Source organism: Arachis hypogaea, chromosome 14, assembly GCF_003086295.3.
Source record: "Arachis hypogaea cultivar Tifrunner chromosome 14, arahy.Tifrunner.gnm2.J5K5, whole genome shotgun sequence".
NCBI lineage: Eukaryota > Viridiplantae > Streptophyta > Magnoliopsida > Fabales > Fabaceae > Arachis > Arachis hypogaea.
The window spans coordinates 76,509,938-76,537,794 of NC_092049.1; the positions used below are offsets into that span (position 1 = coordinate 76,509,938).

General features: G+C 40.4%; 1 non-coding gene across 1 annotated transcript; it reads left to right on the forward strand.

Annotated features, from left to right (window-relative positions):
• The first annotated feature begins 20,386 nt into the window (after positions 1 to 20,386).
• Positions 20,387 to 20,494, forward strand: LOC112745677 (small nucleolar RNA R71). Its single transcript, XR_003173592.1, has one exon. It is a non-coding gene; the product is annotated as a small nucleolar RNA R71 (small nucleolar RNA).
• The last annotated feature ends 7,363 nt before the right edge of the window (positions 20,495 to 27,857 follow it).

Sequence of the window (27,857 nt, forward strand, 5' to 3'; positions counted from 1 at the left end):
TCGGGACCTTCTAAGTTATTTTTGTAATCCTCTTTCTTGGACCTTGTTCAGGTCTCTTTCAGGGATTACTTTTATAACTTTATGTTTTGGGCCGACTTCTTCATGTTGGGCCCTTCTAAGTTATTTTTGTAATCCTCTTTCTTGGACCTTGTTCAGGTCTCTTTCAGGGATTACTTTTATAACTTGTTTGTAGGAGACCGACTTCGTCATGTCGATCTCTTCTAAGTTATAGCAATCTTCTTTTATAGGGTTGGCCAGACCTCTTTCCAGGGATTTACTTATAACTTTGGTTATTGTGACTGGTCCGACTTCTTTACGTCGGCCAGTCTTTAAGTTATTTTTTAGCAATCCATTTTATTAAGACCTCGTCAGGTCCTTTCTATGGATCACTTTCGATAACTTCTTGCATTATTCTGTTTTCATCTTTGCCAATTTTGTAGAAATTGGTTTAATACTCGTTTGGTCGACCTTTTAATGAATTTGGTTTTCATATCTGTTGGTCTTTATCGTGATCATGCAGTGAATTTGATCTTAACTTTCTGCCGATCTGTAGCTTTGTAATCGGACGATGAATGTTTCAGATTAATGCGTCTTGAGTATTTGTAGAAGATCTGAACAGATTTTATTCAAAAGAAAATGCAAATATATACATGTGGGAGCTTTATCCCTCTAAGTCGGGCAATTTATAGGTCTTGGCTTGGCGCTTCATTAAAAAACCTTTTCAGGAAAAAGAGTTCGCCTTATCCTAAGATCCTTTATCATCCCTAACTATAGTACCTTCTTAGGTTGCAGGCGTGCCATGACCTAGGAAGCTCTCGCCCATCGAGTTTGGACAGTCTGTAGTAGCCTTTTCCAAGTACTTCTATGACTCGGTAGGGTCCCTTCCAGTTTGCTGCCAGCTTTCCTTCTCCAGGTCAAGTTGTTCCGATATTATTTCAGATTAGAACAAGGTCATTCTCAGTAAATCCTCGCGGCACCACCCTTTGATTGTATCTCAAAGCCATTCGTCGTTTTAATGCCTCTTACCTGATCCGAGCTCTTTCTTGGACTTCTGGGAGTAGGTCGAGTTCTTCCCTTTGAAGTTGGGAGTTGGCTTCTTCATTATAGTAGATCACTCTAGGCGACCCTTCTTCAATCTTCACTGGGATCATTGCCTCTATTCTGTACGCTAATCGGAAGGGTGATTCCTTTGTGGTGGAATACGGCGTCGTTCGATACGCCCACAGGACTTGTGGGAGTTCTTCAGCCCAGGCTCCCTTTGCGTCCTGTAATCTTTGCTTGAGCCCCGCCAGTATGACTTTGTTGCCATCTTCGGCTTGTCCATTGGCTTGGGGATGTTCTACAGAAGTGAACTGGTGTTTTATGTTCAGGTCGGCCACTAGCTTTCTGAAGCCTGCATCTGTGAATTGAGTACCATTGTCTGTGGTGATGGAGTATAGAACCCCGAACCTTATGATAATGTTCCTATATAGGAATTTTCGACTTCTTTGAGCAGTGGCATTAGCTAGGGGTTCTGCCTCGATCCACTTTGTGAAATTGTCTACCCTTACTATGAGGAATTTAACTTGTCCCGATCCCTGAGGGAAGGGTCCGAGAAGGTCGAGTCCCCATTTTGCGAATGGCCAAGGTGAGGTCACGCTGATAAGTTCCTCTGGTGGGGCAATGTGAAAGTTAGCATGTTTCTGACATGGTGTACATGTCTTTACAAACTCCGTGGCTTCTTTTTGTAGAGTTGGCCAATAGAACCCTGCCCGGAGTACTTTTTTGGTAAGTGCTTGCGCTCCGAGGTGATTGCCACAGGTGCCACTGTATATCTCTTCTTTTGTGCTGGAAGTTGGTACACATTTTAACAATGGTATTGAGATCCCTCTTTTATATAGGGTATTGTTTATGATAGTGTAGTATTGTTCCTCCAGTTTTAACCTTTTTGCCTCATTTTCATCTGTAGGAAGCGTTTCTGTTTTGAGGTAGTTGATTATGGGAGTCATCCATCCTTGATCCAAGCCTGTTATGGCTAGGACTTTTTCCTCTTCCGAGATTGATGGGTTTTGCAGCATTTCCTAGATGAGGCTTCTATTGTTGCCCCCTGGTTTGGGGCTGGCTAGCTTTGAGAGTGCATCAGCTCGGGCATTTTGTTCGCGGGGTATGTGGCGGATCTCATATTCCCCGAGTTGTCCGAGCTGTTCCCTGGTTTTATCCAAGTACTTTGTCATGGTGGGATCCTTGGCTTGGTAGCTCCCTGTTATTTGTGAAGTGACTACTTGTGAGTCACTGAAGATGATAAGCTTTTGAGCTCCAACCTCCCTAGCCAGCTTCAAACCAGCTAGTAGTGCCTCATATTCCGCTTGGTTGTTTGAGGCGGGGAACCCAAATTTGAGGGAGAGTTCGATTTGGGTCCCTTGGTCGCTTTCAATTATCACACCCCCGTTACTTCTAGTTTTATTTGAGGAACCGTCCACGTAGAGATTCCATTTTATGGGCAGTTCCGGGGTGTTTGTAAATCCTGCAATGAAGTCGGCCAGGTACTGTGATTTGATGGCTGTCTGAGCTTCATATTGAAGATCAAATTTGGACAACTCGATTGCCCATTGCAAGATTCTGCCTGCTAGGTCTGTTTTCTGTAAAATTCCTTTTATGGGCTGGTTGGTCCGAACCTTAATGGTGTGAGCCTGGAAGTATGGACGAAGTCGTCGAGATGTCAGTATGAGTGTGTAGGCAAATTTTTCTATTTTTTGGTAGTTCAACTCGGATCCTTGTAATGCTTTACTAATGAAGTATATGGGTTGTTGCCCACTGTCGTCTTCTCGAACTAATGCTGAGGCTACTGCCCGACTTCCTACCGCGAGGTATAATATGAGTGGTTCTCCTTCTCGTGGTCGAGATAGGATAGGTAGTTGTCCCAAGAATCTTTTGAAATCTTGGAAGGCTTGCTCGCACTCGGTGGTCCATTCAAACTTCTTCCCTTTCCTTAGAGTGGCGTAGAAGGGGAGAAATCTTATTGCCGACCCGGCTAAGAATCTGGACATGGCTGCTAACCTTCCGTTTAGTTGTTGTACTTCTTTGACACAAGTCGGACTCTTCATATTAAGTATGGCCCGGCATTTATCCGGATTTGCCTCAATTCCTCTTTGTGTGAGCATGAAACCCAGGAATTTTCCAGCTTCTACTGCGAAGGTGCACTTTGCAGGATTAAGTCGCATGCCATGCCTTCTTATGGTGTCGAATACTTGGGCGAGGTCGGACAGCAACGTCTCTTCACTTTGTGTCTTTATTAACATGTCGTCCATGTAGACTTCTATGATTTTTCCGTTGTGATCCGTGAAGACTTTATTTATTAATCTCTGGTAAGTAGCTCCCGCATTTTTAAGACCAAAAGGCATGACGATGTAGCAATAGTTTGCTTTTGGGGTTAAGAATGAAGTTTTTTCTTGGTCGGGTGGATACATTGGGATTTGATTGTATCCCGAATATGCGTCCATAAACGAGAGGTATTTACATCCGGAGGATGCATCTACCAGAGCGTCGATACTTGGGAGTGGATAAGGATCTTTTGGGCAGGCTTTGTTGAGATCAGTGTAGTCGGTGCACATTCGCCATTTCCCATTTGATTTTTTCACCAAGACGATGTTAGCTAGCCATAGTGGGTACTTGACTTCTCTTATGAATCCTGCCTCCAGTAGAGCTTGTACCTGCTCTTCCATAGCTTGGGATCGTTCTGGTCCGAGCTTTCTTCGTCTCTGTTGTACCGGCCGAGATCCTGGGTAGACCGCCAACTTGTGGCACATTAATTTGGGGTCTATGCCTGTCATGTCTGCAGCCCTCCATGCAAAGAGGTTGACGTTATCTCGGAAGAACTGTACGAGTGATTCTTTTATGTCTCCTTTTAGGCTCGTACTAATATTGGTTGTTTTTTCCGGGATGTCTCTGATCTGGACTTTCTCTACTTCACCTTCAGGTTGTGGGCGGAGTTCTTCCCGCCTCTGAACTCCACCAAGTTCGATTGTGCGGAATTCTTCTCCTCTGCCTCTGAGATTTAGACTTTCATTGTAACAGTGGCGCGCCATCTTTTGGTCTGCTTTTATTGTAACTATCCCTTCTGTAGTTGGGAATTTCATGCACAGATGTGGAGTCGAGACTATTACGCCGAGCTGATTCAATGTTGTCCGACCTATTAAGGCATTGTAGGCTGAACTCACGTTGACCACGATGTAGTCTATCTTGAGTGTTCTTAACTGGTTTCCTTTTCCGAAGGTCGTGTGTAGTGAGATGTATCCAAGTGGTTTAACTGGGGTGTCTCCCAGTCCAAACAGGTTGTTTGGGTATGGTCTAAGTTCTTTTTCTTCCAGGGCGAGCTTGTCGAAGGCAGTTTTGAACAAGATGTCGGCGAAGCTCCCTTGGACTATTAGTGTGCAGTAGAGATTTGCGTTTGCCAATATAATAGTGATGACCATGAGATCGTCGTGCCCTGAGATGATACCGGCTGCGTCCTCTTTGGTGAAAGTAATTGCGGGGATGTCGGGTGTTTCCTCCTTTCCCTCAACATGATATACTTCTTTAAGTTATCTGTTGCGAGATGATTTGGAGGTTCCTCCTCCCACAAATCCGCCGTGTATCATGTGGATATGTCTTTCTGGTGTACGAGGTGATCGCTCAGTTCATCCGACATCTTCGTCCCTTCTTCTTTTTCTTTGCTCATCGTCTCGGGTGGCCAGGTACCGATTTAATTTCTCTTCTCTTACTAGTTTTTCTATGACGTTCTTTAAGACAAAACATTCGTCGGTAGAATGCCCACGGATTCGATGGTATTCGCAATATTCAGTCCGATTTCCTCCTCTTTTTTTGCCTTTGAGTAGTCGAGCTGGGGTATTTTTTCAGTGTGGCAGACTTCTCTGTAGACATTGATAAACCTATATTTTATGATATATTTTGTGCTTAATCTGAGTGATTTATTCAATCCTTCACCCCACTTATTCATATTATTTGCATGGTTTTACTTTCCCTTCCTCATTATGTGATGTATGTGAAAAACATGTTTTCTAGGCTTTAAAATTAATTATTTTAATTACCTTTATTTCCATTTGATGTCGTGATTAGTGTGTTGAGTAGTTTCAGCTCTTCTAAGCCAGGAATGACTTAAAGGATGGAAAGGAAACATACAAAATTGGAAGGAAAGCATAAAACGGAGTTTGTGAAGAAACTGGCATCCACGCGATCGCATGGGCGACGCGACCGCATGCCAAGCGCGAAGAAGCAGCGACGCGGCCGCATGACTGACGCGACCGTGCGCCTTAAGCAGAACACATATGACGCGGCCGCATGACTGACGCGACCGCGTGACCCACGCGGACGCATGACAGAGGCCACACACCAGAAATTGCAGAAAACCCTCCCAGTGAATTCTGAAGCCCTTTTTGGCCCAAATCCAAGTCCAGAAGGCATAGACCAGAGGTTATGAAGTGGGGGAATGCATCCATTTAGACAGGGAGAGACCACTTTAGTTTAGTTTTCATGATTTAGATTTAGTTTCAAGAGGGAGATTCTCTCCTCTCTCTTAGGATTAGGATTTAGGATTTCTCTTAGTTTTAGGAGTGACTCTCGATCCCAGGTTCAATGTTCTTTTACTTTATATTTATCTCTTACTTTCAGATACTCTAATGCTTATATTAGTTATGTTGCCTATTTGGCTTATGCTACATTCATATTACAGATTACTCTTTCGAATTAATGTTATTTGAGGTATTTCAGTTTAATATTGCTTTCTTTTATTTACATTATTGTTATTCCCATCTGAAGACATTTTTATTCCAGTAGATTTACTTTCCTCCTTTTGGTCTTGGTTAAGAAATCCGTAACTCAGGAGTTATCAAACTCAAACATGAATGATAATTGTTATCTTGTTAATTAAATGAACTTCAATAATCCCAATCTTTTATTAGGAAATAAATAGGATTCGAAGATCAAACCAATTAATCCCTTGACCTTCCTTTATCTTAGTAAAGGTTAACAAAGTGGAATTAAGATTCAATTCTCATCATCATTGATAAGGATAACTAGGATAGGACCTCTAATTTCTCATACCTTGCCAAAAGTATTTACAGTCATTTATTTATTTTACTTGCCATTTAAATTGCTTGTTCTTCATTTACTTTATTTGCTAATTAAATCATTCCCTCCTCATTCTCAAAACCCCAATTTACAATCTCCATAACCAATAATAAGAACATACTTCCCTGCAGTTCCTTGAGAAGACGACCCGAGGTTTGAATACTTCGGTTATCAATTTATTTAGGGGTTTGTTACTTGTGACAACCAAAACATTTGTAAGAAAGGTTGATTGCTTGGTTTAGTAACTATACTTACAATGAAAGTTTACTATAACCTCTAAACCATCAATCTTCAGTTCTTCAAAATGGCGCCGTTGCCAAGGAACTGCAATCGTGTGCCTTATTATTGGTTATTGTAAATATTTTTCTTTTACTTGTTTATTTGTTTTTATTTTCCCCTCTTTATTTCTTTTAGCTACTATGAATTCTCACCCCTTTCGCTTTGAGTTTGGTTCTAATGTTATTGAAAGGAATGGAAGTTATAACAGGAACATGCATCAAGGTCAGAGTAACCAAAGATGGATGGAGCCAAGAGGATCTGATCAACCCTTTAGGCAACAACACCCTCCAAGATATCATGGACAAAGACCATTCTACAATGCATACCAAGCAAATAGACATGGTGGACAACCTTGTAATTACCAACAAGCCCCACCCTGTGCTTATAGACCATCCTCTCAACATAACTTCGAACCACCACACTCACAAGCTCTTTTTCACCATTCACCACCGTATGATCCTCATTTACCCCAGTTCCAATCCAATCACTCCCAAACACCACCACTTCCCCCTGTACCATATCCAAATTTATCACCCCGAGAATCAGAGGTTCACCTCAAGGAAATAGTAAATCGACTTCAAACAACCCTTCATCAACTGGAGAAAGCAGTGAGTCAATTATCTTCTAGACGTTTGAACATTCAAGGACATCCCACAGCCCCATGTGGACAATCTAACGAAGAGCATAGTATGAAGGAGATACTAGAAACTCAAGTAGACAAGACAGAGTATGGTTTCGTACTGGAACAAGTAGAGGAAGCTGTCATTATTTAAGAAGAAGAGTTGGTTGAAGACTTAGGAGACGCTGGACCTCCATGGGAATCCAGAGTTGTAGAGCATTCTGTCAAGGATGTTACAATTTATGCTACGGAGGATTGTGCGAAGTCCCCGAGGCAGATATTACATGAAGAACTAGACAGAATAACCTAAGAAGAAGATTTCCTTGATGATGATAGTCACAAGTCAAGTTCTCCTAGTAATGAGCTTGCATCCGCAAGTGAATTTTCTGAGATCAAAGAATCTTCCCCAAGTGAATACGAAGATGATACGGAGGTAGATTTCTCTCAACCTCCAGTCTATGACTTAAGTGATGAAGAAGACATAGATGGCTTTGATCAGGACATGGATATGTTTGAAGAATCTTGCAAAGAAGCGGAGAATTTCACAGAAGAACACAAGGGAGTAGAACTCATAGAACCATTGGAACCACCTATCCCAAGGCCATTACCACCCAATACAAGTTTCAAGTGGGTACAATCCTTAATATTTAGCTTTATTTTTCCACTTGAATATGGTTTGCTTGAAACAGATGGCCAGCTTAGAGCTCTTTGCGGCTTTAAGAGTAAGCGGGAAATGGCTCGTACTCAAAGCTGGTGCACAAGGTTCAATAAGGTTCCACGCTTCCACTTAAAGTGCACGGATTGGCATCATGATCAATCGGATGGATCTCGGAAAACGTTTGGTTATCCTGGTGAGAATCTAATTTCTAAACCGCCCAGATGGAAAAGTATAGATCAAGACGAAGGAGGATTTAAAAGCAAAGTTTGGGATCCTGGAATCTGTGTTGACATTCATCACCCCGGGAGCCTGACAATCTGTTTGAAGCTGCTCAGAAGCTTCACATGCCTAGTTTGGGACCCCGTAGGCTATTGGCATTCCAAGCATTGGTGGAGATTTCTGGATGAATTTAAGCATAAGCCGCCATAACAGGAAGCTCATCCAATGTCCAACTTAAGGACTTTAACTAAAAGTGCTAGGTGGGAGACAACCCACCATGGTATGATCATCCCTTTTTCAATTTTTATTTAGTTTTATTTGTTTTCAAGTTTTATTTTATTGAACCTGGAGTTTTGCATCTCATTCATATTAATCATTGCATTCTGCATACTGCATAATTGCATACCTACATAAAAAAAAGGGTACGCGACGCGACCACATCACTCATGCGATCGCGTCACATTGTGAAAAACACTTCCCACGCGACCGCGTCATTCACGTGGCTGCGTGACCTGGAGATCGGTATAAAGATCCAACGTCCAGAAAATTAGGCTGGAATCGTGCGGCCATTGTGCGTTTCGCACAATTGACCCACGCAATCGCGTCATTCACGCGATCGCGTCACTTGCACAACACACATCCCACGCGACAGCGTGAGCGACGCGATCGCGTCGCATAGGATTACACAACACCCCAAAAGGAGACAGAGAGTTGCGCTGAAACGACGCAGAAGCTGGTGAATTAAAAATGATTAAAATGGTTACGTTGCAAGTATAGTTCCTAACTCACCGAAAATCTGCCTATCAATTTATAAATATGTCACAGAGAGTTAAATTAAAAATTACTGGGAGTTTTAAGTCCCAGGTCGTCTCCTAACAAGTTGCAGAAAAGTGTGTTATCTTATTAATCAGATGTTCGAAGAAGTTGAGTTGGGTAAATTGGAATTTAAATTGAGGAAATTTAATTAATATGAATAAAAGCCTTGACTGGGATTGGATTGGTTGGAATTTCTACTATTGATGGAGTGATTGTAAGATTAATTTATAATTAATGGTTGTTCTGTTTGGTTATCCTTTACTAAGTAAGGGAAAGTCAAACAAGCTGGAATGCCAGATCTGTTCACAAGTTGCAACCCACTTAGTTCAAAGGGATTGGCGTTGGTGACAGGATAGCATTCCAACATTTAACCCAATTATAAATTTTTCTTTCAATCCTTTCAACTCAAGAGTTCCTTTTAATCAACTCCCCATCAAGTAAGGAAACTACTCACGCATTGTAAATAAAGAATCCATAGCACATGAAATGGAATTAAAAGAAGACATGATTATTAGAATTGAAATTGAATTAAAAAGAAATAATCCTTGCATTAAATAATCATAAAAGTATCGAAATGACAAAATTGAACAAAGCAAAGAACATGGAGGAATAAAACCAAGTTAAGAGAACAAACTAGAATGACGTAGTCTTGATGAGAAAATATCTCTTCTCAATGTTCCAATGCTAAGACCAATTGAAAATTAAAATTCTAAAACCTAGAGAGAAAACCCTAAGAGAGTAAAACTAGATCTAAAAATTGTCTCTAATGAATGTGTTATTTGTTTCTGCATGTTCTCTGACTCTAGTCTGCTGTTCCGGGCCGAAAACTGGGTCGAAATAGGGTCCAAAATCGCCCCCAACGAATTCTGCAGATTATGCAGATCGCACATGTCACGCGATCGCGTCATCCATGCGGACGCGTCATTCGCGCTTTTCCTCGACACGCGTTCGCGTCGTCCACACTACCGCGTCGCTTGGGTTTTCCAACCCGCGCGGCCGCGTGAACCATGCAGTCACGTCACTGCGATTTGCTCTCCTTCGCGCGGTCGCGTGAGCCATGCGACCGCGTCACTTCTCGCTGGTTATCTCCTCAAATTCTTATGTTCCTTCCATTTTTGCTAGCTTCCTTTCCAATCTCCAACTCATTCATGTCCTATAAAGTCTGAAACACTTAACACACAGATTACGGCATCGAATGGAATAAAGGGGAATTAAAATTGAATAATTAAAGTCTCTAGGAAGCAGTTTTTAAACAGGTAATAAATTCCAGGAAGAAATCTAATATGCATCCTAATTTAATGAATAAGTGGGTAAGGATCATGATAAAACCACATAATTAAACACAATATAAACCATAAAATAGTGGTTTATCAACCTCTCCACACTTAAACATTAGCATGTCCTCATGCTTAATTGAAGGAGATAAGGAAATAAGTATGAACATGTAGAAACTCATGAAATGCAATGCAAACCTATATATATATAAATAAATGCAACTATATGATTCTTGTCCACTTGATCAAAAGTAAATAATCTCTTCAAAATAATTACAAATCAAATTCCACTAATTTTATCATTACACAATAAAATGGATAAAAGTGCAAGAAGATAGCTCATGAAAGCAGGGAACTTGAAAATTCAAGTATTGAACCCTCACTGATAATGTATGTACGCTCTAATCTCTAGTGTATAGGGTGGTCACTCTATCCTTCTCTAATCATGCTTTCTAACTTTTGTTCTTCTCCTAACCAATCAACAATAGTTAATACACCAATGCAAACATCATGAGGTCTTTTCAAGGTTGTAATGGGGCTAAGGCATAGGTAGGGGTGTATATTTGGTCAAGTGAGCTAATAAATTGAATCTTTAATTAACCCAAGCTCCAACCTAACTTGTATACACTTAATGTAGTCTTTAAAGTTCATACCTAGCTACCCAGAGTTCCCTTTTTTTTTCAATCCCTACTCATGTATCAACTTCGTATTTTGATTCTATCATATGTGCACTGATTTTTGAATTCTGAATTTAACATTGGGGTAATTTTGTCCCCTTATTTATTGATTTTTCATATTTTTTATTTATTTTTTTTAGAAATAAATAAACCTTATCAATGCACATAGATTTTTCATTCTTATATTTTCACATGAGTAGGTATCCAAATTCCATTTAAATTTTTATGACACATTCCCCTAACAACTTTTGTTCCCACAATTTTCCATACTTAACTAGCACACACAATTCTATCTTAAGCTAACCAAAGATTCAATTTGGGATATACAATTGTTTTTCGGCTTAAGGTTAGTAATGTGGTAAAATATCGAACAAATGGGAATTAAAGGCTAAAAGTGGTTAACAAAGGTAATTTAAAAGGGTAGGCTTAATTTGGATAAGTGAGTTTAAACAAATAATGGCCTCAATCATGTGCAGCATGTAAATATAATAAATATTGGACATATAAGATAAAATAAAATATAGATCACAATCATAGAGAAGTAAACACACAGAAATGAAATAATTATGGTTAAATAATGTAACCATTCATAAAGGCTCAAATCTTTCACAGGTTGTGTGTTCTTTAGCTCAAATATCATGTTCCAAATATAACTCAAGCAAGTTTATCATAAAAATTTTGAAAAATTAGTGAAATTTTGTTCCAAAGATAGATTTTAAAAGAAACTTATTATCTTTTCAGTCAGGTAGAACATGCATGCAACTATCCTAACCTATGCAATTTATTCTATTTTATAGAGGAAAGAAAATCTAACTAAAATATCCTAATTATTGGTGCTAGAGAAGAGAAATTACCTCCGGAAGTCAGGTACTGACCGACCTCCCCACACTTAAGGCTTTGCACCGTCCTCGGTGCCATCTGTCAGGAACAGGGGTGGGCTGGTAGCAGTATCTCCACAGTCGGGGCCGTCATGGCTCCCTGTGCTGGTAAAGGAAGTGGAGTCCGGGGTGTCTGAGTCTCTGAAGTGTCCCTTGAGTAGCTCTTTGAGGTGTTTGAATCGGCGCTCGTTACGGCGCTCTCTCATCTATGCTTTCTGTTCTTGCCGATCCAACCGTTCGATTATCTGCTGGAGCAATTTCTTAGTAGTAGATGCTTGTGGTGTTGAAGAAGGATTATCTTCAACTGGAGCAGTAGGAAGGCTTGTAGTGGCTGTTGAGAGTCTGAGGTATTTCCCGTTAGGGACATACTGATCATCCCGTGGAAGCATGGCTTTGGTGTCCCCAGCTCTGTAGGAGACTCCGGCGGCTGAGACAAGATCTGAGACCAGGGCGGGGAAAGGTAAGTTGCCCGCAATTTGTACGTGTTCTATAGCATTCCGGATATGCCTTGCGAGATTCAGAGGTTGGTCTATAAGGATGCACCATAGTAGAACAGCCATGTCCGCAGTGAAGGAGGACTCATGAGTGCTCGGAAAGACGTAATGAGACATGATCTGCGCCCATACGCGAGCCTCCAAGGTAAGTACTGAAGCCAAGATTCCCTTAGGGTGGGTACGGTGGTATCCGTAGATCCAACGGCTACCAGGTAATGCGATGACTCCGAGAACGGAGTCCCAGTCGAATTGGTATCTCTGGCGCTGAAGGGCGGCTTCTTGAAAAGTGTCCATTCCTGCTGGAATAGGGGGAAGACTCAGAGCTTGCTGAATGGCCTCTTCTGTGATGGGGACTTGCTTCTGCCAGACATAAACAGACTGCAGGGTCGGTATGTAGAAGTTGGAGTAGAACTCAACTACCCAAGAAAGATTGACATGCCTTGGCTGTTTCCGTAGGAAACCCCATTGTCTTCGCTCAATTTGTGGCTCAACAAAGGTGGCAATATTGGACGGGAGGATAAGAAGGTATTCATTGTTATAGTTCCTTTCTGCCAGGATAGGGAACATCTGCTCATAGTAGCGATTGGAAAAGCGCGCAGCGTCCTTTGCTGGAAAGGCTTTCTCCTTTTCGTCAACCTTTATTATCCTCTTTACTCGTTTTGTTGAGGGCTTGACTGCGGTGGAAGAAGGCTCTGCCACTAATGCTCTTTTAGTTCCTCTTCTTGCTGGTGGTTTGGAAGTTGCTTTCTCCTTTCCTTTCTTGGTGGCCTTGCTGAAAGAAGGGAAGAGAAAGAAAATTAAATTTAAAGAGATATACAGCAAGGAAGGAAACGGAAAAGAGGGTGATGGATGCACATTAAGATATGCTGACATTATCACATGCTCGCGAGTACGTGTGAGAAGTCAACAATGGAAAATAGCTATTGCATATAAAGACAAACGAATGCAAGGTGTTTATTGGCATGCTGGCAAAGGGCATGAGTAGCATAGACCAAGCAATACTTTGTAACAAACCATCACATTTGTATTGACAATTAAATTTAATTAATATAATAATAAGGAGAATTTGTGAAAAGCAAGCATTGAATAGTAGAGTAAAGTAATGTAGAAAAGTGCATAGGGCTATATAGGTTTTTTCACAAACACATGGCATGCATGGTAAATAAGATATAAAAAGTATCAAATTGAACATGCAAGCAATCCCCTTAAAAATAATAATAATTGTCAAATAAATTGTAACAAGTCACAAGCATATAATGAGGGATAATGACTCAAAAATTTTTAGCACCATGTAAATAGGGAAAGAAGAAGATGAAAAATAAAATAAAAAAATGAAAAGAAAGAGAAAAGAAAAAGAAAATAAAAATATATATAATATAATAAGAATGATGGAAAAGAGAAGAAGGAAGAAGAAAGTAAAACCTTGTTAATGGTGGTGAGAGGGATAGAGAGTGAAAGGTGAGATAGAAAGGGGAAGGGGGAAGGAAGAAATAAGGAGGGAAAAGAAAAATTAGGATTTGGGGGAGAGGAAGATAAGATATGTGGCAATTTTAGGTTGAGCTGTGCGGCGCATGCGATGTAGCCGCGTGGGGCACGTGTTCGCGTGGGTGCGCGTCAAGTAAGAAGACGCGATCGCGTCGGTCACGCGGTCGCGTGACCCATGTTATGCTGCTGGCGCGAGTGCAGCCTCGCTCCAGCACAACTCTCTGTTCATTTTAATTTAATTGCCAAATTGGGGTGACGCGATCGCGTGGGGCACGCGATCGCATGAGGGTGCATCAGAAAATAGATGACGCGGCCGCGTTGGCGACGCGGTCGCGTGAAAAGGATTGTGCTTCCAGCACCAATCCAGCACTACTCTTGCACAATATTTCAGTGTGCACTGGTGCACGAAATTGTGATCTCTGGTAATGGCTCCAAAAACTTGGTGCTCTAATCTCAATTCATAATTTGTCACAACTTCGATACAACTAACCAGCAAGTGCACTGGGTCGTCCAAGTAATAAACCTTACGTGAGTAAGGGTCGATCCCACGAAGATTGTTGGTATGAAGAAAGCTATGGTCACCTTGTAAATCTCAGTCAGGCGGATAATAATTGATTATGGAGTTTTCGAAAATAATACTAATTAAACAGAAAATAGGGATAGAAACACTTATGTAATTCATTGGTGAGAATTTCAGATAAGCGTGTAGAGATGCTTTCGTTCCTCTGAATCTCTGCTTTCCCACTGTCTTCGTCCAATCAGTCTTACTCCTTTCCATGGCTGGCTTTATGCAAGGGCATCACCGTTGTCAATGGTTACATCCCCTCCTCTTGTGAAAATGGTCCAAATGCTCTGTCACAGCACGGCTAATCATCTAAGGTTCCCGATCATGCTGGAATAGGATTCACCCTCCTTTTGCGTCTGTCACTACGCCCAGCAATCGCGAGTTTGAAGCTCGTCACAGTCATTCAATCCCAGAATCCTACTCGGAATACCACAGATAAGGTTTAGACTTTCCGGATTCTCATGAATGCCGCCATCAATCTAGCTTACACCACGAAGATTCTGATTAAGAGATCTAAGAGATACTCATTCAATCTAAGGTAGAACGGAAGTGGTTGTCAGGCACGCGTTCATAGGGAATGATGATGATTGTCACGTTCATCACATTCAGGTTGGAGTGCAAATGAATATCTTAGAAGCGGGATAAGTTGAATTGAATAGAAAAACAGTAGTACTTTGCATTAATCTTTGAGGAATAGCAGAGCTCCACACCTTAATCTATGGAGTGTAGAAACTCTACCGTTGAAAATACATAAGTGAGAGGTCCAGGCATGGTCGAATGGCCATCCCCCAAATGTGATCTAAGATAGCATACAACTGATCAAAGATATCTAATACAATAGTAAGAAGTCCTATTTATAATAAACTAGCTACTAGGGTTTACAGAAGTAAGTAATTGATGCATAAATCCACTTCCGGGGCCCACTTGGTGTGTGCTTGGGCTGAGCTTGAATGTTACACGTGCAGAGGCTCTTTCTGGAGTTGAACGCCAGGTTATAACGTATTTCTGGCGTTCAACTCTGGTTTGTGACTTGTTTCTGGCGTTTAACTCCAGACAGCAGCATAGAACTGGAGTTCAACGCCCTTTTACATCATTTAAACTCGGCCAAAGTATGGACTATTATACATCGCTGGAAAGCCCTGAATGTCTACTTTCCAACGCAATTGGAGGAGCGCTGTTTTGAGTTCTGTAGCTCCAGAAAATTCACTTTGAGTGCAGGGAGGTCAGAATCCAACAGCATCAGCAGTCCTTCTTCAACCTCTGAATCTGATTTTTGCTCAAGTCCCTCAATTTCAGCCAGAAATTACCTGAAATCATAGAAAAACACACAAACTCATAGTAAAGTCCAGAAATGTGAATTTAACATAAAAAATAATGAAAACATCCCTAAAAGTAACTAGATTCTACTAAAAACATACTAAAAACAATGCCAAAAAGCGTATAAATTATCTGCTCATCACAACACCAAACTTAAATTGTTGCTTGTCCCCAAGCAACTGAAAATCAAATAGGATAAAAAGAAGAGAATATACTATAAATTCCAAACTATCAATGAAACATAGCTCCAATCAGATGAGCTGGACTTGTAGCTTTTTGCCTCTTGAATAGTTTTGGCATCTCACTTTATCCATTGAGGTTCAGAATGATTGGCTTCTATAGGAACTCAGAGTTCAGATAGTGTTATTGATTCTCCTAGTTCAGTATGATGATTCTTGAACACAGCTATTTTATGAGTCTTGGCCGTGGCCCTAAGCATTTTGTTTTCCAGTATTACCACCGGATACATAAATGCCACAGACACATAATTGGGTGAACCTTTTCAGATTGTGACTCAGCTTTGCTAAAGTCCCCAATTAGAGGTGTCCAGGGTTCTTAAGCACACTCTTTTTTTTTTTTTTGCTTTGGACCTTGACTTTAACCGCTCAGTCTCAAGTTTTCACTTGACACCTACACGCCACAAGCACATGGTTAGGGACAGCTTGGTTTAGCTGCTTAGGCCAGGATTTTATTCCTTTTGGCTTTTTCTGCTTGCTTTTTCTTTTTTTTTCTATTTTTTTTCGCCTATATATATTTTTTTTTTCTGCAAGCTTTGTTCTTTGCTGCTTTTTCTTGCTTCAAGAATCATGCTTTATGGTTTTTCAGATTATCAAATAACATGTCTCCTTGTCATCATTCTTTCAAGAGCCAACATATTTAACATTCTTAAACAACAACTTCAAAAGATATATGCACTGTTCAAGCATACATTCAGAAAATAAGAAGCATTGTCACCACATCAATATAATTAAACTAAGTTCAAGGATAAATTCGAAACTCATGTACTTCTTGTTCTTTTGAATTAAAACAGTTTTCATTTAAGAGAGGTGATGGATTCATAGGACATTCATAACTTTAAGACAAAGTTACTAACTACTAATGATCATGTAATAAGACACAAACATAGATAAGCATTTAACATAGAGAAAACAAAAAACAGAAAGTGAGAACAAGGAATGAGTCCACCTTAGTGATGGTGGCGTTTCCTTCTTGAGGAACCAACGATGTCCTTGAGCTCTTCTATGTCTCTTCCTTGTCTTTGTTGCTCCTCCCTCATTGCTTTTTGATCTTCTCTAATTTCATGAAGGATGATGGAGTGCTCTTGATGTTCCACCCTTAGTTGTCCCATGTTGGAACTTAATTCTCCTAGGGAGATGTTGATTTACTCCCAATAGTTTTGTGGAGGAAAATGCATTTGAGGCATCTCCGGGATCTCATGGTGATGAGCTTCCTGCGCCACTTGAGCTCCATGAATGGGCTCTCTTGCTTGCTCCATCTTTTTCTTAGTGATGGGCTTCTCTTCCTCAATGTGAATGTCTCCTTCTATGAAAGCTCCAGCTGAGTAACATAGATGGCAAATAAGATGAGGAAAACCTAGCCTTGCCCCAGGGGAGGGCTTTTCGGCTATTTTGTAGAGTTCAAGGGAGATGACTTCATGAACTTCTACTTCCTCTCCAATCATGATGCTATGGATCATGATGGCCCGATCCACAGTAACTTCAGATCGGTTGCTAGTGGGGATGATGGAGCGTTGGATGAACTCCAGCCATCCTCTAGCCACAGGCTTGAGGTCCAGTCTTCTTAGTTGAACCGGCTTGCCTTTGGAGTCAATCTTCCATTGAGCTCCTTCCACACATATGTCCATGAGGACTTGGTCCAACCTTTGATTAAAGTTGACCCTTCTAGTGTAGGGGCGCTCATCTCCTTGCATCATAGGCAAGTTAAACGCCAGCCTCACATTCTCCGGACTAAAATCTAAGTATTTCCCCCGAACCATGGTGAGATAATTCTTTGGGTCCGGGTTCTTACTTTGATCATGGTTCCTAGTGATCCATGCATTGGCATAGAACTCTTGAACCATTAGGATGCCGACTTGTTGGATGGGGTTTGTTAGAACTTCCCAACCTCTTCTTTGGATTTCATGTCGGATCTCCGGATACTCATTTTTCTTGAGTTTGAAAGGGACCTCGGGGATCACCTTCTTCTTGGCCACAACATCATAGAAGTGGTCTTGATGAGCTTTAGAGATGAACCTTTCCATCTCCCATGACTCGGAGGTGGAAGCTTTTGTCTTCCCTTTCCCTTTTCTAGAGGATTCTCCGGTCTTGGGTGCCATCAATGGTAATGGAAAAACAAAAACAAAAAGCTTATGCTTTTACCACACCAAACTTAGAATTTTTGCTCGCCCTCAAGCAAGAGAAGAAAGAATAGATGAAGAAGAAGAAGAAAATATAGAGAGGAGGGGGGAGGTGTGTTTCGGCCAAGAAGAGAAAAGAGGGTTGTGTTGTGTGAAAATGAGGAAGAATGGAGGGTTATATATAGGGAAGGGAGGGGGGGTAAGTTCGGTCATTTAGGGTGGGTTTGGGTGGGAAATTGATTTTGAATTTTGAAGGTAGGTGGAGTTTATGAGGTAGGTTTATGGGGAAGAGTGGATGGATGTGAGTGGTGAAGAGGTGATGGGGAAGAGAGATTGAGGTGATTGGTGAATGGGCTTTGGGGAAGAGTGTTTATGGGATTGTGTGAAAGAGGGGTGAGAAGAAGTGAGTGGAGGAAGGTGGGGATCCTGTGGGGTCTACAGATCCTGAGGTGTTCAAAGATTTACAACCTTTGCACCCAATTAGGCATGCAAAATGCCTTTGCACACAACTCTGGGCGTTCAGCGCCAGATTGGTGCTTGTTCTGGGCGTTGAACGCCCATTTGTAGCCTATTTTTGGCGTTGAACGCCAGAACCATGCTTGTTCTGGGCGTTCAGCGCCAGCTCTTCTCCAGGGTGCATTTCTGGCGTTTAAACGCCCAGATGCTGCCCATTTCTGGCGTTCAGCGCCAGAACCATTCTCTGTTCTGGCGTTGAACGCCCAAAACATGCTTCTTACAGGCGTTTAAACGCCAGTAAGGTCTTCCTCCAGGGTGTGATTTTTCTTCTGCTGTTTTTCATTCCATTTTCAATTTTTATATTTATTTTGTGACTCCACATGATCATGAACCTAATAAAACATGAAAAATAAAGAAAATTAGATAAATAAACATTGGGTTGCCTCCCAACAAGTGTTTCTTTAATGTCAATAGCTTGACAGTGGGCTCTCATGGAGCCTCATAGATGTGCAGAGCTTTGTTGAGACCTCCCAACACCAAACTTAGAGTTTGGATATGGGGGTTTGACACCAAACTTAGAGTTTGGTTGTGGCCTCCCAACACCAAACTCAGAGTTTGACTGTGGGGGCTTTGTTTGACTCTGCTTTGAGAGAAGCTTTTTAAGCTTCCTCTCCATGGATGCAAAGAGCGATCCTTGAGTTGTAAACACAAGGTTGTCCTCATTTATTTGAAGGATCAATTCTCCTCTGTCCACATCAATCGCAGCTCTTGCTGTGGCTAGGAAAGGTCTTCCTAGGATGATGGATTCATCCTCATCCTTCCCAGTATCTAGGACTATGAAATCAGTAGGGATGTAAAGGCCTTCAACCTTTACTAACACGTCCTCTACTTGTCCATAAGCCTGTTTTCTTGAATTGTCTGCCATCTCTAAAGAGATTTTAGCAGCTTGCACCCCATAGATTCCCAGTTTCTCTATTACAGAGAGGGGCATGAGGTTTATTCCTGAACCAAGGTCACACAGAGCCTTAAAGATCATGGTGCCTATGGTACAAGGTATTAAGAACTTTCCAGGATCCTGTTTCTTCTGAGGCAATGTCAGTTGATCCAGATCACTTAGTTCATTAGTGAACAAGGGAGGTTCATCTTCCCAAGTCTCAATACCAAATAATTTGGCATTCAGCTTCATGATTGCACCAAGGTACTTGGTAACTTGCTCTTCAATAACATCCTCATTCTCTTCAGAAGAGGAATACTCATCAGAGCTCATGAATGGCATAAGGAGGTTTAATGGAATCTCAATGGTCTCTAGATGAGTCTCAGATTCCTTTGGTTCCTTAGAGGGAAGCTCCTTATTGATCACTGGACGTCCCAGGAGGTCTTCCTCACTGGGATTCACATCCTCTCCCTCCCTTACAGGTTCGGCCATGGTAATTAATTTAATGGCCTTGCACTCTCCTTTTGGATTTTCTTCTGTATTGCTTGGGAGAGTACTAGGAGGGATTTTAGTGATCCTTTTACTCAGCTGGCCCACTTGTGCCTCCAAATTTCTAATGGAGGACCTTGTTTCATTCATGAAACTTATAGTGGCCTTAGATAGATCAGAGACTAAGTTTACTAAATTAGAGGTATTTTGTTCAGAGTTCTCTGTCTGTTTCTGAGTAGATGATGGAAAAGGCTTGCTATTGCTAAACCTGTATCTTCCACCATTATTAAAGCCTTGTTGAGGCTTTTGTTGATCCTTCCATGAGAGATTTGGATGATTTCTCCATGATGGATTATAGGTGTTTCCATAAGGTTCACCTAAGTAATTCACCTCTGCTATTGCAGGGTTCTCAGGATCATAAGCTTCTTCTTCAGAAGATGCCTCTTGAGTACTGTTGGATGCAGCTTGCATTCCATTTAGATTCTGAGAAATCATATTGACTTGCTGAGTCAATATTTTGTTCTGAGCCAATATGGCATTCAGAGTATCAATCTCAAGAACTCCCTTCTTCATAGGCGTCCCATTACTCACAGGATCCCTCTCAGAAGTGTACATGAACTGGTTATTAGCAACCATGTCAATGAGTTCTTGAGCTTTTGCAGGCGTTTTCTTTAGGTGAATAGATCCACCTGCAGAAGTGTCCAATGACATCTTTGATATCTCAGATAAACCATCATAGAATATATCCAGGATGGTCCATTCTGAAAGCATGTCAGAAGGACACTTTTTGGTCAGCTTCTTGTATCTTTCCCAAGCTTCATAGAGGGATTCACCTTCTTTCTGTCTGAAGGTTTGAACATCCACTCTAAGCTTGCTCAACTTTTGAGGAGGAAAGAACTTGGCTAAGAAAGCCATGACCAGCTTATCCCAAGAGTTCAGGCTGTCTTTGGGTTGAGAGTCCAACCACACTCTAGCTCTGTCTCTTACAGCAAAATGGAAAAGCATGAGCCTGTAGACTTCAGGATCTACTCCATTAGTCTTAACAGTATCACAGATCTGCAAGAATTCAGTTAAGAACTGAAAAGGATCTTCAGATGGAAGTCCATGAAACTTGCAGTTCTGCTGCATCAGAGAAACTAGCTGAGGTTTCAGCACAAAATTGTTTGCTCCAATAGCAGGAATGGAGATGCTTCTTCCATGTAAATTGGAATTTGGTGCAGTAAAGTCACCAAGCATTCTCCTTGCATTATTATTATTTTCGGCTGCCATCTCCTCTTCCTGTTCGAAAATTTCTGAAAGGTTGTCTCTGGACTGTTGTATTTTAGCTTCTCTTAGTTTTCTTTTCAGAGTCCTTTCAGGTTCTGGATCTGCTTCAACAAGAATATTCTTGTCTTTGCTCCTGCTCATATGAAAAAGAGGGACAGAAAAATAATAATAATAATAGGGGTCCCTTTTACCACAATATAGAGGTCCCTGTATGAGTAGAAGAAAAGAAGAAGAGAAAATCCGAACACAGATGGAAGAGGGGGTTCGAATTTGGTGAGTGATGTGAGGAAGAGATGTTAGTAGATGAATAAACAGAAGGAGATGAGAGAGAAGGAGAATTTTCGAAAATAATTTTTGAAAAAGAGTTAGTAATTTTCGAAAATAGTTTTTGAAAAAGGTTGGTAATTTTTTCGAAAATTAAAATCAAAAATTAAAACAATTAGTTAATTAAAAAGAAATTTTGAAAAAGAGGGAAGATATTTTCGAAAATTAGAGAGAGAGTTAGTTAGGTAGTTCTGAAAAAGATAAGAAACAAACAAAAAGTTAGTTAGTTAGTTGAAACAAATTTTGAAAAGATAAGAAGTTAGGAAGTTAGAAAAGGTATTTTGAAATCAAATTTTTGAAAAAGATATGATAAGAAGATATTTTTGAAAAGATATGATTGAAATTAGTTTTGAAAAAGGTTTGATTTTTAAAATCACAATTAATGACTTGATTCACAAGAAATCATGAGATATAATTCTAGAACTTAAAGTTTGAATCTTTCTTAACAAGCAAGTAACAAACTTGAAATTTTTTAATCAAAACATTAATTGATGATGTTATTTTCGAAAATTATGAGATAAAATTAAGAAAAGATTTTTGAAAAATATTTTTGTAATTTTCGAAAATAACTAAGAAGAATGAAAAAGATTTTATTTTTGAAAAAGATTTTGAAAAAGATAAGATTTTTAAATTGAAAATTTGATTTGACTCATAAGAAACAGCTAGATTTTAAAAAGTTTTGAAAAAGTCAACTCAAATTTTCAAAATCTATGAGTGAAAAAAGGGAAAGATATTTTTTTTTATTTTTGAATTTTTTTATGATGAGAGGGAAAAACATGAAAAAGACTCAATGCATGAAAATTTTGGATCAAAACAATGAATGCATGCAAGAACACTATGAATGTCAAGATGAACACCAAGAACACTATGAAGATCATGACGAACATCAAGAACATATTTTTGAAAAATTTTTAATGCAAAGAAAACATGCAAGACACCAAACTTAAAAATCTTTCATGTTTAGACTCTATGAATGCAAAAATGCACATGAAAAACAAGAAAAGATGCAAAACAAGAAAACATCAAGATCAAACAAGAAGACTTACCAAGAACAACTTGAAGATCATGAAGAACACTATAAATGCATGAATTTTTCGAAAATTTTATGCAAACTTTAAAACATACAATTGACACCAAACTTAAAAATTGACTCAAGACTCAAACAAGAAACATGAAATATTTTTAATTTTTATGATTTTCTTATTTTTTTGGATTTTTCAAAAATTATTTGAAAAAGAAAAATAAGGATTTCAAAATTTTTAATATGAATTCCAGGAATCTTCAATTCTTAGTCTAAAGCTCCAATCTGAGGGTTAGGCATGGCTTAACAGCCAGCCAAGCTCTAGCATGTAAATTACATCCATTGAGGTGATTAGTTGAAGACCAATCCCAAAGCAGTTTGGGTATGGCTTTACAGCCATATAGAATTCAACATGTTTCATGAAACACTAGAATTCATTCTTAAAAATTCTGAAGAGAGAAATATATTTTTGAAAACATTTTTATTTTAAATTTTTTTTTTCGAAAACAAAGGACAAATTTTTGAAACATTTTTTTGAAAAATTTTTGAAAACTTTTTGAAAAGAAAACGAAAAGAAAGTTACCCAATCTGAGCAACAAGATGAACCGTCAGTTGTCCAAACTCGAACAATCCCCGGCAATGGCGCCAAAAACTTGGTGCACGAAATTGTGATCTCTGGTAATGGCTCCAAAAACTTAGTGCTCTAATCTCAATTCATAATTTGTCACAACTTCGATACAACTAACCAGCAAGTGCACTGGGTCGTCCAAGTAATAAACCTTACGTGAGTAAGGGTCGATCCCACGGAGATTGTTGGTATGAAGCAAGCTATGGTCACCTTGTAAATCTCAGTCAGGCGGATAATAATTGATTATGGAGTTTTCGAAAATAATACTAATTAAACAGAAAATAGGGATAGAAACACTTATGTAATTCATTGGTGAGAATTTCAGATAAGCGTGTAGAGATGCTTTCGTTCCTCTGAATCTCTGCTTTCCCACTGTCTTCATCCAATCAGTCTTACTCCTTTCCATGGCTGGCTTTATACAAGGGCATCACCGTTGTCAATGCTTACATCCCCTCCTCTTGTGAAAATGGTCCAAATGCCCTGTCACAGCACGGCTAATCATCTGAGGTTCCCGATCATGCTGGAATAGGATTCACCCTCCTTTTGCGTCTGTCACTAGGCCCAGCAATCGCGAGTTTGAAGATCGTCACAGTCATTCAATCCCAGAATCCTACTCGGAATACCACAGACAAGGTTTAGACTTTCCAGATTCTCATGAATGCCGCCATCAATCTAGCTTACACCACGAAGATTCTGATTAAGAGATCTAAGAGATACTCATTCAATCTAAGGTAGAACGGAAGTGGTTGTCAGGCACGCGTTCATAGGGAATGATGATGATTGTCACATTCATCACATTCAGGTTGAAGTGCAAATGAATATCTTAGAAGCGGGATAAGTTGAATTGAATAGAAAAACAGTAGTACTTTGCATTAATCTTTGAGGAACAGCAGAGCTCCACACCTTAATCTATGGAGTGTAGAAACTCTACCGTTGAAAATACATAAGTGAGAGGTCCAGGCATGGCCGAATGGCCAGCCCCCAAACGTGATCTAAGATAGCATACAACTGATCAAAGATATCTAATACAATAGTAAGAAGTCCTATTTATAATAAACTAGCTACTAGGGTTTACAGAAGTAAGTAATTGATGCATAAATCCACTTCCGGGGCCCACTTGGTGTGTGCTTGGGCTGAGTTTGAATGTTACACGTGCAGAGGCTCTTTCTGGAGTTGAACGCCAGGTTATAACGTATTTCTGGCATTCAACTCTGGTTTGTGACTTGTTTCTGGCGTTTAACTCCAGCAGCAGCATAGAACTGGCGTTCAACGCCCTTTTACGTCATCTAAACTCGGCCAAAGTATGGACTATTATACATTTCTGGAAAGCCCTGAATGTCTACTTTCTAATGCAATTGGAATCGCGCCATTTTAAGTTCTGTAGCTCCAAAAAATCTGCTTTGAGTGCAGGGAGGTCAGAATCCAACAGCATCAGCAGTCCTTCTTCAACCTCTGAATCTGATTTTTGCTCAAGTCCCTCAATTTCAGCCAGAAATTACCTGAAATCACAGAAAAAAACACAAACTCATAGTAAAGTCCAGAAATATGAATTTAACATAAAAACTAATGAAAACATCCCTAAAAGTAACTAGATTCTACTAAAAACATACTAAAAATAATGCCAAAAAGCGTATAAATTATCCGCTCATCATGCACCCTTTTTCGTCGAAAATTCAGGGCACGCGGCCGCGTGGAGCACGCGGTCGCGTGGGAGGCCATGATTCCCATGTGACGCGAACGCGTCAGCGACGCGGTCGCGTGGATCGATTTGTGCCATTGGCACGCCTCCAGCCACGCTCCAGTCGGACTCTCTGTTCGTTTATTTGTTTTCTCCACCCCCTTTGCGACACGGACGCGTCGCTGATGCGATCGCGTCGCGTGGCAAAAATTTTTTTTTTTAAAAAGAAATATAAAGATATGCAAATGAAAGAGCATGAAAGCACTAATAAAGAGAAGAGTTATGAAAGAAGAAAAACTAAAATTGAAGAAAAGAACGATCATACCGCGGTGGGTTTTTTCCCACCAAGCACTTTGCTTTAACGTCCGTAAGTTGGATGCTCCACTAGCTCAATCTGCTGCGATGTGGGGATCTTCCAAGCAGAAGATCTCCAACTCTTTATTTTTCTACACCTTCTCACCATGGTACAGCTTCAGGCGTTGGTCATTAACCTTAATAAGTTTAGAGTTCGAAGGATGGCTTAGGTGATAAACTCCGTACGGTTCAGCCTTCTCTACTCTGTATGGACCTTCCCATTTTGATCTCAACTTACCGGGCATGAGCTTTAGTCGAGATTTGTAAAGGAGGACAAAATCTCCAGGTTGGAACTCTTTCTTCTTGATATGCTGATCATGTACAGCCTTCATCCTTTCCTTGTATATTCTGGAGTTCTCATAAGCTTCTAGGCGAAGGTTCTTCAGTTCCTGCAGTTACAACTTCCTTTCAGCTCCGGCATTCTCAATTCCCATGTTGCACTCCTTAACTGCCCAGAAGGCTCTGTGTTCTATTTCAACTGGGAGATGACAAGCTTTTCCATAAATCAAGCGGAAGGGACTCATCCCAATGGGTGTCTTGTATGCTGTTCTATATGCCCACAGTGCATCTTGTAGCCTGGTGCTCCAGTCTTTTCTATGAGGCTTTACTATCTTTTGCAAGATACGCTTAATTTCTCTGTTCGACACCTCGGCTTGCCCATTAGTTTGGGGATGGTAAGCGGTTGCAACTTTATGGATTATCCCATGCTTCTTCATCAATCCTGTTAGTCTCCTGTTACAAAAATGGGTGCCTTGATTGCTCACGATCGCTCGTGGTGATCCAAAGCGACATATAATATGGTTTCTCACAAAGGAAACAACAGTGTTAGCATCATCAGTGCGGGTAGGAATTGCTTCCACCCATTTGGAAACATAATCCACAGCTAACAATATATAAAAATATCCATTAGAATTTAGAAATGGACCCATGAAGTCAATACCCCAAACATCAAAAATTTCACAGAAGAGCATATATTGTTGAGGCATCTCATCCCTCCTGGATATATTACCAAATCTCTGGCATGGGGGGCAAGATTTACAAAACTCAGCAGCGTCTCTAAAAAGAGTAGGCCACCAGAATCCACAGTCTAAGATCTTTCTAGCTGTTCTTTGAGGGCCAAAATGTCCTCCACTCTCAGATGAGTGACAGGCCTCTAAAATGGACTGGAATTCTGATTGAGGCACACAACGTCTAATTATCTGGTCAGTGCCACATCTCCATAAATATGGGTCATCCCATATATAATATTTAGACTCGCTTTTCAGCTTGTCTCTTTGATGTTTAGAAAAATGTGGAGGAAATGTGCGGCTAACTAAATAATTAGCAACAGGTGCATACCAAGGGATTACCTCAAATACTGCTCGCAGGTTGTCAAAAGGAAAATTATCATCTATAGGAGTAGAATCATCCTTAATATGTTCAAGGCGACTCAAGTGGTCTGCTACTAAATTCTGATTACCACTCCTATCCTTTATTTCTAAATCAAATTCTTGTAATAGCAGTATCCAACGTATAAGTCTTGGTTTGGATTCCTTTTTAGCTAATAGATACTTTAGAGCTGCATGGTCCGAATACACTACTACTCTAGTACCAAGCAAATAAGCCCGGAATTTATCCAGAGCAAAAACAATAGCAAGGAGCTCTTTCTCAGTAGTAGTATAATTGGACTGGGCAGTGTCTAAAGTCTTAGACGCATAAGCAATAACAAAAGGATCCTTACCGTCGCGCTGAGCCAACGCTGCTCCTACTGCATGGTTGGAAGCATCGCACATGATTTCAAACGGCTGACTCCAGTCTAGTTCTCTCACAATTGTGGCTTGAGTTAGAGCAGTCTTCAGCTTATCAAACGCTTGTTTGCAATCCTCACTGAACTCGAACTCAATATCCTTCTGCAGTAATCTGGATAAGGGAAGTGCCACCTTACTAAAGTCCTTAATAAATCTCCTGTAGAAACCTGCATGGCCAAGGAACGAACGGACTTCCCTCACAGAAGAGGGGTAAGGTAAACTAGAAATAACATTCACCTTTGCTGGGTCTACAGAAATTTCATTATTAGATACCACATGTCCTAATACAATCCCTTGTTTTACCATAAAGTGGCATTTTTCGAAATTCAATACAAGGTTTGTATTAACACATCTATCTAATACTCGAGATAATCCATCTAAGCAAAGGCTAAAAGAATCACCATAAATGCTAAAATCATCCATAAAAACTTCCATACAGTCCTCAATAAGATCAGAGAAAAGACTCATCATGCACCTTAGGAAGGTGGCTGGTGCATTGCACAAGCCAAAGGGCATTCTCTTATAAGCATAGGTCCCAAAAGGACATGTAAAAGTAGTCTTTTCCTGATCCTCAGGAGCTATATGAATCTGGAAATAACCTGTATAACCATCTAAAAAGCAATAATGTGATTTACCTGATAGGCGATCCGGCATTTGATCAATGAATGGAAGTGGGTAGTGATCCTTACGGGTAGCTTGGTTGAGACGCCTGTAATCAACGCAGACTCTCCAAGCATTCTGAACTCTAGTTGCTATGAGCTCTCCATGCTCACTCTTCACTATAGTTACTCCAGATTTCTTGGGTACCACTTGTACTGGGCTTACCCATTCACTGTCTGAAATGGGATATATGATACCTGCTTCCAATAGTCTGGTCACTTCCTTTTTGACAACTTCCAAGATGATGGGATTCAATCTTCTTTGGGGTTGACGGACAGGTCTTGCTCCCTCTTCTAGAAATATTCTGTGCTCGCATACTTGAGGGTTGATTCCCACTATGTCTGCCAAACTCCATCCAATTGCCTTCTTATGCTTCCTCAGTACATCAAGTAACTGCTCTTCTTGTTGAGAAGTCAGTTCCCTTACAATAATAACCGGAAGCTTCTGCTCATCCTCAAGATAAGCATATTTGAGATGTGGAGGGAGAGGTTTCAATTCTAACTTTTGATCATGGGCGG